Source organism: Hordeum vulgare, chromosome 2H (assembly GCF_904849725.1).
Source record: "Hordeum vulgare subsp. vulgare chromosome 2H, MorexV3_pseudomolecules_assembly, whole genome shotgun sequence".
In the NCBI taxonomy this organism is placed as follows: domain Eukaryota; kingdom Viridiplantae; phylum Streptophyta; class Magnoliopsida; order Poales; family Poaceae; genus Hordeum; species Hordeum vulgare.
In genome coordinates, this window is record NC_058519.1 from 524,496,933 (window position 1) to 524,508,902 (window position 11,970).

Sequence of the window (11,970 nt, forward strand, 5' to 3'; positions counted from 1 at the left end):
GAAATAGGCATGCGGATACTGACGATCGAATCTCGGGCAAGTAACATACCGAAGGACAAAGGGAATGACATACGGGATTATATGAATCCTTGGCACTGAGGGTCAAACGATAAGATCTTCGTAGAATATGTAGGATCCAATATGGGCATCCAGGTCCCGCTATTGGATATTGACCGAGGAGTCTCTCGGGTCATGTCTGCATAGTTCTCGAACCCGCAGGGTCTGCACACTTAAGGTTTGACGTTGTTTTATGCGTATTTGAGTTATATGGTTGGTTACCGAATGTTGTTCGGAGTCCCGGATGAGATCACGGACATCGCGAGGGTTTCCGGAATGGTCCGGAAACGAAGATTGATATATAGGATGACCTCATTTGATTACCGGAAGGTTTTCGGAATTACCGAGAATGTACCGGGAATGATGAATGGGTTCCGAGTGTTCACCGGGGGGGCAACCCACCCCGGGGAAGCCCATAGGCCTTGGGGGTGGCGCACTAGCCCTTAGTGGACTGGTGGGACAGCCCAAGAAGGCCCTATGCGCCATAGGAAGAAAATCAAAGATAAAAGAAAAAAGGAGGAGGTGGGAAAGGGAAGAAGGACTCCACCTTCCAAACCAAGTTGGATTCGGTTTGGAAGGGGAGACCTTCCCCCCTTGGCTCGGCCGACCCCCTTGGGGCCTCTTGAGCCCCAAGGCAAGGCTCCCCCTCTTCCCCCTATATATACGGAGGTTGTAGGGCTGATTTGAGACAACTTTGCCACGGCAGCCCGACCACATATCTCCACGGTTTTACCTCTAGATCGCGTTTCTGCGGAGCTCGGGCGGAGCCCTGCTGAGATAAGATCATCACCAACCTCCGGAGCACCGTCACGCTGCCGGAGAACTCATCTACCTCTCCGTCTCTCTTGCTCGATCAAGAAGGCCGAGATCATCGTCGAGCTGTACGTGTGCTGAACGCGGAGGTGCCGTCCGTTCGGCACTAGATCGTGGGACTGATCGCGGGACGGTTCGCGGGGCGGATCGAGGGACGTGAGGACGTTCCACTACATCAACCGCGTTTCTTAACGCTTCTGCTGTGCGGTCTACAAGGGTACGTAGATCAAATATCCCCTCTCGTAGATGGACATCACCATGATAGGTCTTCGTGCGTGTAGGAAAATTTTTGTTTCCCATGCGATGTTCCCCAACAGTGGCATCATGACCTAGGTTCATGCCTAGATGTCTTCTCGAGTAGAACACAAAAGTTTTTGTGGGCAGTGATGTGCGCTTTGCTGCCCTCCTTAGTCTTTTCTTGATTCTGCGGTATTGTTGGATCGAAGCGGCTCGGACCGACATTACTCGTACGCTTACGAGAGACTGGTTTCATTGCTACGAGTAACTCCGTTGCTCAAAGATGACTGGCGGGTGTCAATTTCTCCAACTTTAGTTGAATCGGAATTGACCGAGGAGGTCCTTGGATGAGGTTAAATAGCAATTCATATATCTCCGTTGTGGTGTTTACGTAAGTAAGATGCGATCCTACTAGATACCCATGGTCACCACGTAAAACGTGCAACAACAAAATTAGAGGACGTCTAACTTGTTTTTGCAGGGTATGCTTGTGATGTGATATGGCCAACGATGTGATGTGATATATTGGATGTATGAGATGATCATGTTGTAATAGTTAATATCTACTTGCACGACGGTACGGCAACCGGCAGGAGCCATAGGGTTGTCTTTAAACTAACGTTTGTGCTTGCAGATGCGTTTACTATATTGCTAGGATGTAGCTTTAGTAGTAATAGCATGATTAGCACGACAACCCCGATGGCGACACGTTGATGGAGATCATGATGATGGAGATAATGGTGTGACGCTGGTGACAAGAAGATCGTGTCGGTGCTTTGGTGATGGAGATCAAGAAGCGCATGATGATGGCCATATCATGTCACTTATGAATTGCATGTGATATTAATCCTTTATGCACCTTATCTTGCTTAGAACGACGGTAGCATTATGAGGTGATCTCTCACTAAAATTTCAAGACGAAATTGTGTTCTCCCCGACTGTGCACCGTTGCAACAGTTCTTCGTTTCGAGACACCACGTGATGATCGGGTGTGATAGACTCAACGTGCACATACAACGGGTGCAAAACAGTTGCACACGCGGAACACTCGGGTTAAGCTTGACGAGCCTAGCATGTGCAGACATGGCCTCGGAACACATGAGACCGAAAGGTCGAGCATGAATCGTATAGTTGATATGATTAGAATAGAGATGCTTACCACTGAAACTATTCTCGACTCACGTGATGATCGGACTTGAGATAGTGGATTTGGATCATGTACCACTCAAATGACTAGAGAGATGTACTTTTTGAGTGGGAGTTCTTAAGTAATATGATTAATTGAACTAATTGTCATGAACATAGTCTAATGGTCTTTACGAATTACGATGTAGCTTGCGCTATAGCTCTACTGTTTTTATATGTTCCTAGAGAAAATTTAGTTGAAAGTTGATAGTAGGAAACTTTGAAGAGGATTGTCCTCGTTGCTGCGCAGAAGGCTTACGTCCTTAATGCACCACTCAGTGTGCTGCACCTCGAGCGTCGTCTGTGGATGTTGTGAACATCCGACATACACGTTTCTGATGACTACACGATAGTTCAGTGCAAAATACTTAATGGCTTAGAAGCAAGGCGCCGAAGACGTTTTGAAACGTCACGGAACATAAGTGATGTTCTAAAGAGATGAAATTGTGATTTCATGCTCGTGCCCTTGTTAAGAGGTACGAGACCTCTGACAAGATTCTTTGTCCACAAAATAAAGGAGAAAAGCTCAATCGTTGAGCGTGTGCTCAGATTGTCTGAGTACGACAATCGCTTGAATCAAGTGGGGGTTAATCTTCCAGATGAGATAGTGATACTTCTCCAAAGTCACTGCCACCAAGCTGTGAGAGCTTCGTGATGAACTATAACATATCAAGGATAGATACAATGATCTTTGAGTGATTCGCGATGTTTGACACTGCGAAAGTAGAAATCAAGAAGGAGCGTCAATGGTTGATGGTTCGTAAAACCACTAAGTTTCGAGAAAGGCAAGGGCTAGAAGGGATACTTCGTGAAACGGCAAAACAGTTGCTGCACTAATGAAGAGACCCAAGATTAAACCCAAACCTGAGACTAAGTGCTTCTGTAATGAGGGGAACAGTCACTGAGGCGGAGCAACTCTAGATACTTGGTAGATAAGTAGGCTGGCAAAAGTCGAAAGAAGTATATTTGATATACATGATGTGTACTTTATTAGTACTCCTAGTAGCATGAGGGTATTGGATACCGGTTCGGTTGCTAAGTGATTAGTAACACGAAATGATAGCTACGGCATAAACGGAGACTAGTTAAAGGCGAGGTGACGATACGTGTTGGAAGTGTTTCCAAGATTGATATGATCAAAACGTCGCACGCTCCCTCTACCATCAGGATTGGTGTTAAACCTAAATAATTGTTATTTGGTGCTTGCGTTAAGCATGAACATGATTGGATCGTGTTTATTGCAATACGATTATTCATTTAAAGAGAATAATGGTTACTCTATTTGCTTGAATAATCACCTTCAATGGTTTATTGAATCTCGATCGTAGTGTTACACATGTTCATGATATTGGTGCCAAAAGACACGAGGTAATAATGATAGTACCACTTAATTGTGGCACTGCCGCTGGAGTCATGTTGGTATAAATTGCATGAAGAGGCTCCATGCTGATGGATCTTTATGCTCACTTGATTTTGAATCACTAGTGACATGCAAATCATACCACATGAGCAAGGCCTTGTTTTTCATTGAGATGAAACAAGATAGTAACTTGTTGGAAGTGATGCATTTTGATGTATGCGGTCCAATGGGTGCTGAGGCACGCAGTGGATATCATTATGTTCTTACTTCAATGAAGATTTGAGCAGATACAAGAGTATTTGCTTAATGAATCACAAGTCCGAAATATTGAAAAGTTCAATTCTGTTTCAGAGTGAAGTTCGTCGTAACAAAAGGATAAACTGTCTACGATATGATCATAGAAATGAATATCTGAGTTACGAGTTTTGGTACGCAGTTAAGACAATGTGGAAATTTTTTCGCAGTTCATGCCACCTGGAACATCATAGTGTGATGATGTGTCTGAACGTCATAGCCACGCACTATTTGGTATGGTGCATACTATGATGTCTCTTATCAAAATACCACTATCGTTTATGGGTTATGCATTAGAGACAACCGCATTCACTTTAAAATAGGGCACCGCATATTTCCGTTGAGATGACACAGTATAGATTGAGGTTTAGAGAAATCTAAATTGTCGTTTCTTGAAAGTTTGGGGCTTCGACACTTATGTGAAAAAGTTTCAGTCTGATAAACTCGAACCCAAAGTGGATAAATGCATCTTCATAAGATATCCAAAACAGTTGGGTACATCTCCTATCTCAGATCCGAAAGCAAAGTGTTTGTTTCTAGAAACGGATCCTTTCTCGAGGAAAGGTTTCTCTTGAAAGAATTGAGTGGGAGGGTGGTAGAACTTGATGAGGTTATTGAACCGTCACTTTGACCAGCGTGTAGCAGGGCGCAGGAAGTTGTTCCTGTGGCGCCTACACCAATTGAAGTGAAAGCTGATGAGGGTGATCATCGAGCATCAGATCAAGTTACTACAAACCTCGTAGGTTGACAAGGTCGCGTACTACTGCAGAGTGGTACGGTAACCCTATCTTGGAGGTCATGTTGTTGAGCAATAGTGAACCTACGAGTTATGGAGAAGCAATGGTGGGTCCGGATTCCAACAAATGGCTTGAGGCCATGAAATCCGATAGAGGATCCATATATAAAACAAAGTGTAGACTTTGGAGGAACTACTTGATGGTAGTAAGACTATTGAGTAAAGATGGATCTTTGTAAGGAAGACAGACGACGATGGTGATAAGTCACTATTAAGAAAAGCTCGACTTGTCGCAAAGATGTTTCTGACAAGATCAAACAGTTGACTATGATGAGACTTTCTCACTCGTAGCGATGCTAAAAGTATGTTGGAATTATGTTAGTAGTTGCTGCATTATTTATGAAATATTGCACATAGGATGTCAAAACATTGTTTCCTCAACGGTTTCCTTGAGCAAACATTGTATGTGATACACACAGAAGGTTTTGTCGATCCTAAAGATACTAACAAGTATGCAAGCTCCAGTGATCCTTCAATGGACTGGTGCAAGCATCTCGGAGTTGGAATATACACTTTGATGAGGTGATCAAAGATTTTGGGTTTGTACAAGGTTTATGAGAAACTTGTATTTCCAAAGAAGTGAGTGGGAGCACTATAGAATTTTTGATAAGTATATGTGGTTGACATATTGTGGATCAGAAGTAATGTAGAATTTCTGTGAAGCATACAAGTTTGTTTGAAAGGAGTTTTCAAAGGAATACCTGGATTGCGCTACTTGAACGTTGAGCATCAAAGATCTATGGAGATAGATCGAAAGCGCTTGATAGAAGTTTCAACAAGATGCATGCCTTGACAAGTTTTTGAAGGAGTTCAAAATGGATCAGCAAAGAAGGAGTTCTTGGTTGCGTTGTAAGGTGTGAATTTGAGTAAGACTCAAAACCCGACCACGGCAGAATAAAGAGAATAGACGAAGGTCGTCTTCTATGCCTTAGCCGTAGACTCTAAAGTATGCCATACTGAGTACCGCACCTGATATGTGCATTGCAGCAAGTCTGTTAAGAGGTACACAGAGCGATCCAGGATTGAATCACTGATCAGCGGTCAAAGTTATCCTTGGTAACTAAATAGACTAAGGAATTCTTCTCGATTATGGAGGTGGTTAAAGAGTTCGTCGTAAAACGTTACGTCGATGCAAGCTTTGACACTAATCTGAATAACTATGAGTAGTGAAACGGATTCGTGTAGTAGAGTAGATATTTGGAGCATTTCCGAATAGCACGTAGTAGCAGCATCTATAAGATGACATAAAGATTTGTAAAGAACGCACGGATCTCAAAGTTTCAAAACCCTTGACTGAAACCTCTCTCACGAGCAAGACGTGATCAGACCCCAGAACTATATGGGTGTTGGATTCGTTGAAATCACATGGTGATGTGAACTAGATTATTGACTCTAGTGCAAGTGGGAGACTGTTGGAAATATGCCCTAGAGGCAATAATAAATTAGTTATTATTATATTTCTTTGTTCATGATAATCGTTTATTATCCATGCTATAATTGTATTGATTGGAAACACAATACTTGTGTGGATACATAGACAAAACACTGTCCCTAGTAAGCCTCTAGTTGACTAGCTCGTTGATCAAAGATGGCCAAGGTTTCCTGGCCATAGGAAAGTGTTGTTACTTGATAACAGGATCACATCATTAGGAGAATCATGTGATGGACTAGACCCAAACTAATAGACGTAGCATGTTGATCGTGTCATTTTGTTGCTACTGTTTTCTGCGTGTCAAGTATTTGTTCCTATGACCATCAGATCATATAACTCACTGACACCGGAGTAATACTTTGTGTGTATCAAATGTCGCAACGTAACTGGGTGACTGTAAGATGCTCTACAGGTATCTCGGAAGGTGTTCGTTGAGTTAGTATGGATCGAGACTGGGATTTGTCACTCCGTGTGACGGAGAGGTATCTCGGGGCCCACTCGGTAATACAACATCACACACAAGCCTTGCAAGCAATGTGACTTAGCGTAAGTTGCGGGATCTTGTATTACGGAACGAGTAAAGAGACTTGCCGGTAAACGAGATTGAAATAGGTATGCGGATACTGACGATCGAATCTCGGGCAAGTAACATACCGAAGGACAAAGGGAATGACATACGGGATTATATGAATCCTTGGCACTCAGGTTCAAACGATAAGATGTTCGTAGAATATGTAGGATCCAATATGGGCATCCACGTCCCGCTATTGGATATTGACTGAGGAGTCTCTCGGGTCATGTCTGCATAGTTCTCGAACCCGCAGGGTCTGCACACTTAAGGTTCGACGTTGTTTTATGCGTATTAGAGTTATATGGTTGGTTACCGAATGTTGTTCGGAGTCCCGGATGAGATCACGGACGTCACGAGGGTTTCCGGAATGGTCCAGAAACGAAGATTGATATATAGGATGACCTCATTTGATTACCGGAAGGTTTTCGGAGTTACCAGGAATGTACCGGGAATGACGAATGGGTTCCGGATGTTCACCGGGGGGGCAACCCACCCCGGGGAAGCCCATAGGCCTTGGGGTGGCGCACCAGCCCTTAGTGGGCTGGTGGGACAGCCCAAGAAGGCTCTATGCGCCATAGGAAGAAAATCAAAGAGAAAAAAAAGGAGGAGGTGGGAAAGGGAAGAAGGACTCCACCTTCCAAACCAAGTTGGATTCGGTTTGGAAGGGGAGACCTTCCCCCCTTGGCTCGGCCGACCCCCTTGGAGCCTCTTGAGCCCCAAGGCAAGGCTCCCCCTCTTCGCCCTATATATACGGAGGTTTTAGGGCTGATTTGAGACAACTTTGCCACGGCAGCCCGACCACATATCTCCACGGTTTTACCTCTAGATCGCGTTTCTGCGGAGCTCGGGCGGAGCCCTGCTGAGATAAGATCATCACCAACCTCCGGAGCGCCGTCACGCTGCCGGAGAACTCATCTACCTCTCCGTCTCTCTTGCTGGATCAAGAAGGCCGAGATCATCGTCGAGCTGTACGTGTGCTGAACGCGGAGGTGCCATCCGTTCGGCACTAGATCGTGGGATTGATCGCGGGACGGTTCGCGGGGCGGATCGAGGGACATAAGGACGTTCCACTACATCAACCGCGTTTCTTAACGCTTCTGCTGTGCGGTCTACAAGGGTACGTAGATCAAATATCCCCTCTCGTAGATGGACATCAGCATGATAGGTCTTCGTGCGCGTACGAAATTTTTTGTTTCCCATGCGACGTTCCCCAACAGGACCCCCAAGCAGTTCAACAGGCAAATTATTCTTAAGGATAGGATATTGTTCAAAGATAACTCTATCTATTTCATCCCTTTCATCCATATGCATATCATTTTCATGCTCAAGAAAGTATTGCTCTAAGGGATCAGTAGGAGGCACAACAATAGAAGCTAGGGCAATAGTTTCATCCTTACTAGGCAACTATTTTTCATGAGGTTGTCTACCAAACTTGGAGAAATTAAACTCATGTGACACACCTTTAAAGCCAACAGTGACAGTTTGCTTCTCACAGTCAATATGAGCATTGAAAGTATTGAGGAAGGGTCTTCCAAATATGATGGGACGAAAGCTATCTTGGGTGGTGATGTCTACTACGCAACCTCCTCCTTGTAGACGTTGTTGGGCCTGCAAGTGCAGAGGTTTGTAGGACAGTAGCAATTTTCCCTCAAGTGGGTGACCTAAGGTTTGTCAATCCGCGAGAGGCATAGGATGAAGATGGTCTCTCTCAAGCAACCCTGCAACCAAATAACAAAGAGTCTCTTGTGTCCCCAACACACCCAATACAATGGTAAGTTGTATAGGTGCACTAGTTTTGCGAAGAGATGGTGATACAAGTGCAATATGGATGGTAGATATAGGTTTTTGTAATCTGAAATTACAAAAACAGCAAGGTAACTAATAGTAAAAGTGAGCACGAACGATATTGCAATGCGTGAAAACAAGGCCTAGGGTTCATACTTTCACTAGTGAAGTTCTCTCAACAATGCTAACATAATTGGATCACATAACTAGCCCTCAAAATGCAACAAAGAGTCACTACAAAGTCACTAATAGCGGATAACAAACGAAGAGATTATTGTCGGGTACGAAACCACCACAAAGTTATTCTTTCTGATCGATCTATTCAAGAGTCTGTAGTAAAATAGCACGAAGCTATTCTTTCCGTTCAATCTTTCATAGAGTTCGTACTAGAATAACACCTTAAGATACATATCAACCAAGACCCTAATGTCACCTAGATACTCCATTGTCACCTCAAGTATCCGTGGGCATGATTATACGATATGCATCACATAATCTCAGAATCATCTATTCAACCAACACATAGAACTTCAAAGAGTGTCCCAAAGTTTCTACCGGAGAGTCAAAACGTGTGCCAACCCCTATGCATAGGTTCCCAATGTCACGAACCCGCAAGTTGATCACCAAAACATACATCGAGTACTCACATGAATCAAACGTGTGCCAAACCATATGCATAGGTTCCCAATGTCACAAACCCGCAAGTTGATCACCGTAGATAGACATGTGCAAGACATACATCAAGTGTTCTCAAAGACTCAATCCGATAAGATAACTTCAAAGTGGAAACTCAATTCATTACAAGAAGGTAGAGGGGGAAGAACATCATAAGATCCAACTATAGTAGCAAAGCCCACGGTACATTGAGATCAAGACATCTCAAGAACACGAGAGAGAGAGATCAAACACATAGCTACTGGTACATACCCTCAGCCCCAAGGGAGAACTACTCCCTCCTCGTCATGGAGATCGTCGGGATGATGAAGATGGCCACCGGAGATGGATTCCCCCTCCAGCAGGGTGCCGGAACAGGCTCCAGATTGGTTTTTGGTGGCTACAGAGGCTTGCGGCGGCGGAACTCCCGATCTAGGTTTCTTTTTGGGGGTTTCTGTATTTATAGGAATTTATGGCGGTGGAATTATGTTGGTTGGGCCCACGAGGAGGTCACAAGCCTGGTAGGTGCGGCCTAGGGGGGGTCGCGCCTCCCGGGCTTGTGACTCCCTCGTGGCTCTTCTGGCCTTCTTCCAAACCTTCGGGGGTCTCTTTTGGTCCAAAAAGAATCATCGTAAAGTTTTATTCCATTTGGAGTCCGTCTGAAAAAGGGTCAAAAACACATAAAAAACATAAACTGGCACTTGGCACTGAGTTAATAGGTTAGTCCAAAAAAAGATATAAAATAGCATATTCATGCATATAAAACATCCAAGGTTGACAAGATAATAGCATGGAACCATCAAAAATTATAGATACGTTGGAGATGTATCAAGCATCCCCAAGCTTAACTCCTGCTCGTTCTCGAGTAGGGAAGTGATAAAGGCTAAATTTTTGATGTGGAATGCTACCTAACATATTTGTCCTTTGTAACTTCTTTCTTGTGGCATGAATGTTCAGATCCGTAAGATTCAAAACAATAGTTTACTATTGACATGGAAACAATAATACTTCAATCAAACTAGCAAAGTAATCATGAACTTTTGAAATAACAAGGCCAAAGAAAGTTATCCCTACAAAATCATATAGTCTGGCTATGCTCCATCATCCCCACACAACGAATTTAAATCATGCACAACCCCGGTGTTGGCCAAGTAATTGTTTTCGCACTCTTACTTTCTCAAACCTTTTGTAACTATCACGCAATACATGAGCGTGAGCCATGGATATAGAACTATAAATGGAATAGAGTGTGGTGGTGGTTGTGAGACAAAAAGGGAGGAGATGGTCACATTGACTCAGCATATCAAAGGGCTATGGAGATGCCCATTAATAGATATCAATGTGAATGAGTAGGTATTGCCATACAAAGGATGCACTAGAGCTATATGTATGTGAAAGCTCAAAAGGAGAACTAGTGGGTGTGCATCCAACTTGCTTGCTCACGAAGACCTAGGGCAATTTTGAGGAAGCCCGTCATTGGAATATACAAGCCAAGTTATATAATGAAGATTCCCACTAGCATATGGTGGTGACGAAACGAGAGGCTCTCAATCATGAAGAACATGGTGCTATTATGAAGCACAAGTGTGGAAAAGATAGTAGCATTGTCCCTTCTCTCTTTTTATCTCCTTTTTTTATTTGGGATCTTGGGCCTCTTTTTTCTCTTTTTTTGTTTGGTCTCTTTGGACTCTTTTTTTTCCTCACTTGGGACAATGCTCTAATAATGATGTTCATCACACTTTTATTTACTTAGAGCTCAAAGCTTAGAACGATGATGACTCTATAGGAAATGCCTCCGGAAGTGTACCAGGATGTGCAATGATCTAGCTTACGATCATGCAATGGCAATATGAGAGTGGCGGCACAAGTCATGAGATGGAACGGTGGGAGTTGCATGGCAATATATCTCGTAATGGCTATGAAAATGCCATAGTAGGTAGGTATGGTGGCTGTTTTGAGGAAGGCATATGGTGGGTTTGTGCACCGACGAAAGTTGTGCGGCACTAGAGAGGCTAGCAATGGTGGAAGGTGAAAGTGCATCTATACCATGGACTCACATTAGTCATGAAGAATTCACATACTTGTTGCGAAAGTTTTTATTAGTAATCGATACAAAGTGCTAAACGCATACTCCTAGGGGAAGGGTTGGTAGGTGTTAACCATCGCGCGATCCCGACCTCAACACAAAGGATGACAATCAATGGATCAATTATGCTCCGACTTCCTAACATAGCGGTTCACCATACGTGCATGCTACGGTAATCACTAACTTCAACACAAGTACTTCTAGATTCACAACACCCTACTAACATAACTCTTAATATTACCAAATCCACGTCTCAAAACTAATTGAGAGGAATCAAGACTTCTCTTTTACTCAATGCACATGAAGATGGAGGTTTTTGTATCCTCTTTGGGTACCTATCACCTTTGGGACTACTTTCATAGCATAAGCCAACTACCAAGTCACGCACCGTCGTGCTCTAAAAGATCTAAGTGAAGCACATAGAGCAAAATTATCTAGCTCAAAAGATATAAGTGAAGCACGATGAAGATTCTAGCAAAATCACGATGAGTGCATGTCTCTCTCTAAAGGTGTGCAGCAAGGATGATTGTGACACAACAAAAAGAAAAGACTCCTACGATACAAGACGCTCCAAGCAAAACACATATCATGTGGTGAATAAAAATATAGCTCCAAGTAATGTTACCGATGGATTGAAGACGAAAGAGGGGATGCCTTCCCGAGGCATACCCAAGCTTAGGCTTTTTGGTGTCCTTGAATT